Below are 8,855 nucleotides of genomic sequence, written 5' to 3'. Positions count from 1 at the left end.
GAATTTTTGCTTTGAGAAAAAGTTGTCCTGCCAAGTTCAGAGAGGTCTTTAGACGTACTTTGATTGTGAATATGATCAGACATACATACTTATGTATGTACGTGGTATATATGCAAAAATATTAGTTTATGTGTAAAAGCATATGGGTATATAATAAATAATTCTAGGGAATAATTTTATAGGCAAAAGATTCATTTAAATGGCAAATATTTATTGCATTGTATGAATGGCTACATGTAAGTGTAGAGACTCACAGAGGTATGTATGTATGTATGTACTTTACGTTGATTTCTTTTTATGAAATTTTATGAAATTCAAAATGTTTTGATTTACATGGTTTTTATTTGTAGATTGAGTCATATTTTTATAAAAAATTTAGTAAAAAAATTTGCGATAAAACTTACCATGAAAAACATATGAATATCGCAAAAAAAAATCATAGCAAAATACTTCTGTGAGTCACTGACATATATTGAGCTAGTTTCTGGTTTATTTCTCGCTATAAATATTCAACCGGATTTAAGTCAGGGGAATTTTCAACAGGAATCATGCGAGGTCGTGAAACATTAGGGATATTCTCGGAGTCTTTCAAAGCCCTTGTACAGTGCACGATAAATACCGCTTTTCCAATGGGTCAGCTTTGCAAGCCGTGCAATCCGTGCACCGTGCAAGGGCTTTGCAAGACTGCGAGAATACCCCTATTTTTTGCACTTATGTATGTATGTGCAAAGAAAAAATTAGTACCCTTTCATTTTCCACCACAAACATAAGGAGATATGAACAATTATTTTCTAAACCCTGCTTACATATTTTGTGCGAAGGCTTAGAGCGTTGATTTTTTTATTTTTTTTTGTTTTTGCTGAAGGTGTTGTCCATCATCCTCCATATAAAAAAAAATTGCATGGAAGAAAATGCGTGACATCGTCAGCAAAGCTACTTCAAACTAAAGCTTTATTATGCTAAAATTAAATGAGCTACAAACATGGATACCAAATTTTTTTCTAAAAATTTTGACAAAAAATTTTGAAATTTTGGTTCATATTCAGAGACCGGTCGCTTAGGCAGATTTCTCTGATGTGTTGCTTCAAGATTTTCTCCATGATTTTTAGGAAAAAGGTACTGAGGCTAATCGGTAGAAGGTATTTATTTTGGTTTTAGTAGAATAAAGTGCAAGTTTTGAGTTGCTAAAGAATCTCGTTGTTTTTTGGCAATTTTTATTTTCAAGCACTTTCTTCTTCAATACAAAGTATTTACGAAATTTTTTTTTGTATGGAAAAAAGTGCGTAATACATTCAGGAAAAAACTGCATACGAAAAAAAAAATTAGATGCAATTTTGAAGATTTTTTATAGTATTTCCACAAAATTTAAAATATAAAACGTCGTGTCCCTGTTTAGTTTTCCACCACTGTATATCTCTGATCAAGGACTGTCAATCAAGCAGCATTTCCCTAAACTTGGCTTGATTTGCAGATTTTTAGCTAAAAAATTACAGATTGTTTTTCTGAAAATTTAACAAATTTGTTCAAATCTTGTTTGATTATTACTCTTAGTTAAAATATTGTATGAAAACTTAACGATTTGGTACTTCAAAAATAAAAGGCTTGTATACATTCATATATGTACGTCTACAGTCATGTGAAAATTAATAGGGACACGACATTTTGACCAGTTTTGGCTATCTTTCCATTGTTTGTTTCATGGTCATTATTATTTTTCTTATAAAAATACATTGTCTAACAAAAATCACATCAGTTCAAATTTCAAACTTTGAAGAAATTTTGAACAACAATCTTTTTATTAAGATTTAAAAAAAAACACACTGCATGGAAGAAAACAAAAAAAATTTTCAAAAATCAACGCGAATTTTTAGCTACTTGAAACTTGCACTTTCTCAAGCTAGAATTTAATGGGCTATAAAACCGCATACTTATAATTTTTCTAGAAAATCTTAATAAAAAGTTTGTTGTTGTTGTAAAATTTTGTTGAATTTTTCTACAAAGTTTTAAATTTCGACATATATTGTTTTAGTTAGATAATGAGTTGTATTTCTATAAAAAAAATAATATTCAGTAAACAAATAATGAAAAAATAGCCGAAATTGGTCAAAATGTTGTGTTCGTATTAATTTTCACATGACTGTATATGCAATTATGTATTTCGATACATACACACAAATGCTTAGTAATAAACAGCAATAAAAATATTTATGTATACAATGTATGATATTGCAGTCCAATAGCATTTATAGAATTGTGAAATATTTTATGCTCATGAATTATACAAACATAACAAATAATATAATAAACACATAAAAATGCATGGAATATCAATCCTTTTTTTAGCGGCAATAGCTTTATCACCATAGTCGATATCTCTATGTTATTGCAAGAATATTTCTAAATACTAAAAAATTTTTTTATATAATAGAGGTGAGAGCCTGAATGATAACTTTGTTATTGTGTTATGTGGCTTTTGAATTAAAATAACTTAGCTGTGGCTGCGGCTGTTGCAGCACTACTGCTATCTCACCCGCTCCCAAATGCATTAAAATGTCATTTATACGCCAACAAACTCATAAAGTATTAAATTTATGGCATCACTACCGTGTTACGAAGGGACGTTGTCAATCGAGCTCACATAATCAAACGTGAATGCACATAATCACATTCATTCTTATTAAATACATACATATAAATATAAATATGTGGGTATTGATTAATTTCATACATATTTACAAAAGTACGTTGTTCATGGATATGTATGTATGTATGTATATGCAAGCGCTAGCATATTTCGGTAAGTGCAACAAACGATAGATAACATCTAACTATTGGGACTGATTGATTTTCCATGTGGGCTAAAAGCTTAATGTGCACATGTTTGTGCGTAACTTTTATCGAAGTGCATGTGGAAGTATGTATGTTGTTATAAAATTTAGGTTATCTGTTCATCCACAGGCTGTGTTTGCGGCGAAACGTTAGGTTAATTGTGATTTCAACGTAATTTTAATCACACCCAATATGTTTACCTACATAGTTTGAAAAAAAGAATAAATTTTTTTTGAAAGCACAAAAATATAGGTAAAATTTTTTAAAGGCTTATGCGATCGAAAAATAGCCTAGACAGCAAATTTATAAAAAAAATTATTTCACATATGTACATATGTATGTACATAAAAATCTCAGTTAGTCTAGACTTAACTTAACTTAAAGTGAATCGTTAATGATTACTCTAAGCGCCAACTTAGCCAGAGGCGAAAATATTTTATTTTTCTATGTTCCTTTTCAGCTGATGGTCACTTTGAAGCCTATAAGCCATATCAAAAAATTCTAAATTAAATTAAGTCTAGAGTAACTGAGCCTAAATAACCATGAATACCAACAAATTTAATTGAATGATTTCGAAAAAAAAATTTACCGCCTTTCGGCGCCTTTCTACCACTCCCACTTCCAACTGCTGTAAATTCTGCCGTAATTTGAATTTCGGAATGAGGAAGCGTTGGTGTAACTCCATAAAGGAAATCTATAGCTCATTGTTTTATGATAAGAAGATCTCCGCTATACACAACTACACCCATACTGTGGTAGTAGAAACTACACCTCTTTGAAGGCAGTAAACTATTTCTTCCAAACCTAAGCAGACTTTAGCGGCTTCTTGGCTCAAAGCTACTACTGCTTTTTGGGATTTGTTTTTTTGCCGAGGGGGTTGCCCATTATCTTCCGTGTACCGAATGAAACAATCTTTTTTTCCCTTGAGTTCTGTAGGAAATTAAAAAAAAAAAAATTGATTCCTGTTGTTTTTGCTCTTGACGTCTGAAAATAATAACTTTATCGAACAGGACTAATTTTAAGCAGACAATTCATACACCAAATGAAAGTAGATATAATACCCTTTTAGCAGGTATGTATCGGGCGACATCGGACAGAAAAATTCACCCTCCACAAAATAAGAGCAATATGTTTTAATTTGTATAATCATAACATGCATTTTGAAACAGTGAGTTTTTCAAAAACACAAATGTTATTTAAAACCACCATTGTTACAGTTAATAGTACATACCATTAGTATTATTTTCCATTGCTAAAATAATCACACTTCAAACTTTTTATATACGCGAAACACATCCGCGATGCACTGCAGTTCAGTATATTAAAATTCTAGGTATAAACAAAAAGATAACATTTGCTTGATCTTCGTTAAACAGAAAGCAAATTCTCGAAACGTTGCTGTAATAAACTTATACATACAGTGGGGAGCAGAAATGAGTACATGTTGCTTTTTGTTGAATATTTGCAAGGTTTTTGAAGCTAATTTTTTTATTTGTTATTTTTACATAAAAATATGATTCAGGCTTTAAGAAAAACCAAATAAATCAAACTTTTAATTTTTATACAGAGCTTTGAAAAATTTCACAAATTTTTATTAAAAATTTTGAGCTTTTTAACTTGATTTTTTGAGTATGCAGTTTTGTAGCCCATTAAATTTTAGTGCAAGTTTTAAGTGGCTGCATAATCGCGCTCTCCAAAAACCTTGCAAATATTTAACAATATTGTCTGAGTAAGTGTAAGATTTGCAACACACTTAGAGAATGAAGAGTTTTTGTATCTGTTCAGAAAAATTAAAAAAATTAGGTATCAACGCATTGTACAATCTTTTTACTACTTAAACATTATCAGGTGGCCAAAAATCTTTTTTAAGTCTTCCTCTATGAACAGTTGTAAAATAATTTTGTATCGCCTCAACTTGAAGCTCAGCCAATTAATAATAAAAAAAAAAAAAAAAACTGAGTATTCAAGGTCACCTTTTCGCATTTTGGCACGAAAACAGCGCTTCAATTACACCTTATTCCTCTCATGTACTACCATTCTCTTACTTTAAATGCCCTTAGTGCCTCGCTTCTTCCTAGCACAGCTAATCTAGTTTTCAACGTACGCCTATCATCAAAGTCAATCGAACACAGCTTTCGCATTTTTTATCCATGCAATCTGTTGTATTTTATTTTTCCTGTTTTTTTTTTTTAATGAAATGAGTAGAAACTGAAAGCAAACCCTCTGCATCCGCATTTCTTCGGTCTTATACATCCATACATATGTATTTAGGTTTGGTGCCTCAGCTGCTCTTTTACTGGTTTTATTTGTTATTGGTTTTTACTTCGTTCCTCCATCCCATACACGCATTTTAACTATAAATTTTATATTCTGCAAAAAATGCGTGTCACGTGTATAAAATTGTAGTTGCGTGTCTGCTGTTTGCTGCTGACTCCCAAGTGTCGCTGTCGCTGGCAGAAACAAACGACAAGCCTCCGCCATAAGTGGCGCAACAGCGGTGGGGATTTTGTTGGTTTGTCATTCAGCCTATTCCAGCCTATCATTATTCTTATTGTCAGATCCGCTTTGTTAAGCATATTTTTTTGTATTATTTTATTTCGTTTTTATGTTCGACTTCCTTTTCTTTTTGTTGACTTTTATGTCCTTTATCTTTTGCTTTATTTATACGAATATGTTAATTCATTTCTTTCCTTTTGCAAAGCTTCGATTAAGGTTTTGTACACTGGTTGGCAGCGAACTAATGTATGATGTTCTCTCGGGAAGCGTCCATTTCAACCCTTTCTCCTTAAGGCGTTTAGTATCTATTGACAAGTGGAGGCGTTTGCCGATATCTGGCTTGTCTGATATCTAAAAGTTTGTCGCCAATGAAGGGATCGCGGCGTCAATAGAATCGCAAACGAACTTAAGATAAGCGTTTTTATAAAATTGGTGTTTGCCTTCTTAAGATCTGGCACATGTTTTAGCAATGGGAAGGAGAAAGAACCTTTTTTAGAGGTGCCTTCTGGGCTGAGCCTCAAGAATGAGTAGGAAGAAGAAACCATTTTTTGCAAAGTTTGAAGTTACTTCTGGGCCGCCATTCTGAGAGATTATAAATCAAGGACCTATTGAAATTTAACTTTTACCCTAGATGGCTCAGGAAGGGGATTACATGGTATCATGCAAGTGCATCGAAAGCCAATGAAACCTTATCCAATCTACTTATACTCCTAGGTAAAATTCTTCCCTAACCCGTGAGTTGATAGAACGTTAAAAAAATCAACTCTAGATTTGTGGCCAGCAAGGAAGCAGGTGGATTATTTAGAAATGCTACGCTAACAGCACTATTAGAATACACAAATAGGATCATCGTAGTCACTTTATTATAAGTAGGGATGTGCTGGATAGAAATTTTGCCGGATAACAGGATTTCGTATACCATGTAAAAAATAAGAGCCGCTAAGCAAAAGCGCGCAGTTGATCTATATTTATTAAAAATTTCTATGAAAATCGAGCTATTATGCATGCTTACATATCGTCCCGCTTCCCATATCGTCCCGTAATGCTTTATTGTCGCAATATTTTGTGACTCACGTTTCAAAACTCGTTTTTTTCGTACATCAATAAAGCTAAAAGTGGGTTTATGATGAAAAAACCAGTAGAATCGTGGGAAACAGGCCGACTCTAGTGAAAGCTTCTATTGAAGAGCGAGCTCACCAGGATATTTCTCAATGCTTTGAGGAAATCATCAACGGCTCTGATATTGATTCCAGTTTTTGTAGAAACAATAGGTAGACAAGGTAGCGACCATACAAGAAAAAAGCCGTGATTTCAAAAAATGGAGAAGTATTTACAGCTGCCTCTTATACTCATACAAGAAGACCCTTTAATTTGATGGAAGCATATTCGCAAATGAAGTAGTATCTCTGTGTGTGTATCCTCTCAGTGAACTCAGAAAGAGTATTTAGTGCATCGGGTAGCATTTATGTTGCAAACAGATATAGGTTGTTGCCAGATAATTCGGAAATGCTTCTTTTCATAGCGAAAAAAAAATGTTAAAATACAAAAAAAAGAAAAAAATATGTACTAGTTTTTAAATTGAATCTTCTATAATCGAAATCCGGAAATGCCGTCGGATTTAAACCAGTATCCGATGGAATAGTCGTATAACAGAAAAAACGTCGGATAAGCCGGATTCCGGATATTTAACACCGGCACATCCCTAATTGTAGGTAATTTATCGATATTTATCGATGTGATTATCAATACATGTATCGATAAATCTATGGATATGGTTAAAACTATATTTATCGATTAATCACAGAGAAAAATATGACCTATTGACACAAAAGATTTTCTCTATCAAAAGTTTCTAGGCTAAGGGATAAAACCGACGAAAAACCGAAGAAAATTCCATAGAGATTCCTTATTGATTTTATGTGATAATTATTATTGATTTTATTTATAAGAATATCTTTTAAAATCACAATCTGCTTAAGGCCACCACCGTAACCGAATAGGTCAACGAAGACTTATTGTTTTCATTTTCTATTTTTAGATTTAATTTAGTAATCCAATAAAATTTAAGAGAATACCTTCGTCACTTCATGAAAAAGATAATCCCATTAAAAATTAGGGGACTTTCTTCTTAAACAAAACCCCATAAATTTTTTTCTAGTTTTATTGGGTGGTTTTATATATAAAAATTTTACCGACATCGACTATTATCGATATGTTAATCGATGTTATTTTCAATATATTTGTCAAAATCGTCAAAATTATTTTCTTATGGTTATCGTAATCAATATGAAAATTGTTATCTACGTTGTTTTGTTATATTTATCGTTTAGGTACCATACATACTTGAATTCCTTAAAATTTAGTTTTATATATTCTATTTATTTTATTTTACGTTATTTCACCTTATTTTTTGTTGTATTTAGTTAATTTTTTTTTAAACTTTATTTAATTTTTTTAATTTTATTTCATTTTTTTATTTTGTTTTACTTCATTTTATTTCACCTTAATGTATTATATTTTTATTCAATCGCTTGTTTTAGTTTTTGAAACTTTTTATTATGTTTGTACATATATATTTTTTTTTATTTTAAATTTTTTCTAATTTTATGTTTGTGCTAATGTTTTTTTTTATTTCTGTTTTATTCTATCTTGTTTTAATTCATTTATTCGACTTTATGAGACAACACTATTAAAACGGCGGTCACACATAAATTTCATATTTTTTTCTTCTTTGCAGACACACCAACATCGCAAGCAATAAAAAAGGGTAAGTCAATAATCTCATAAAATAATTCAAAACTATTTCTTCAGAATAAAAAAAAAATAAAAAAGCATTGGAATGCTGCTGATCAGCTGTTGCATACTTGCTTCATAGTTATTAAATTATATTGAGTGCATTACTCCATTTGCCAACTTCAGCAGATCGGATGGCGACTGCCTGCCTGCCCAAATGTTGCCTCAATCAACCATCAATCCATCCATGCCACAGCAGCAGTCGCTCTTAATTCGAAAGACTAAAAAAAAAAATAAGAAATAAAAAGTAAATTATTTTCATGAACTGTTACGTGGTGAAACTGTATATGCATACATGCCTTTGTAGATATGTATGCGTACATTACGTACTGTTATCATTAGTTACTGTTTCCACTGAAGCTGCCGCGCTGCCACTTTTGATGTTGCTCTTTCCCGGTGCTTCTGTTGATGTTATCGTTGCCCCTGATGCCTTTGATAGCTACACTACGTATGTAACGTACTTTGCGTAAATGCATATGTTTTCCTCGATTCTATATACATACATATGTACATAGTGTACACGTTTGTATGAACATGTGTACATATATTTGCCTGTATGGCAATTCGGGAATCCATCATCCATGGCAGCAGCAGCTGCTGTTGTGTACGCGTGATTCTGAGCGGATTTCAACATGTGCGTCAAAGTGGCCATTAAATTGCGCTCCAATTCAGAACAAAACGAAACGAAACAACGAGCCATAGACAACAGCGCAGCAACAAAATAAAAAGTAGCAAAA

General features: G+C 32.0%; 1 long non-coding RNA gene across 4 annotated transcripts in view; it reads left to right on the top strand.

Moving 5' to 3' along the window:
* Window positions 1-8,855, top strand: part of LOC118747367 — a 97,172-nt gene that overhangs the window by 65,428 nt on the left and 22,889 nt on the right. For all 4 annotated transcript variants that reach the window (XR_004993949.1, XR_004993946.1, XR_004993947.1 and 1 more), the window contains one exon: window positions 8,063-8,092. This is a non-coding gene — a long non-coding RNA (uncharacterized LOC118747367). The remainder of the gene's footprint in view (window positions 1-8,062; window positions 8,093-8,855) is intronic.

Source organism: Rhagoletis pomonella, unplaced genomic scaffold (genome assembly GCF_013731165.1).
Source record: "Rhagoletis pomonella isolate Grant_MI unplaced genomic scaffold, Rhpom_1.0 Rhpom_scaffold_00011, whole genome shotgun sequence".
NCBI lineage: Eukaryota > Metazoa > Arthropoda > Insecta > Diptera > Tephritidae > Rhagoletis > Rhagoletis pomonella.
Note: the sequence above shows the minus strand (reverse complement) of the source record. Positions and strands in the feature narration are given on the sequence as shown.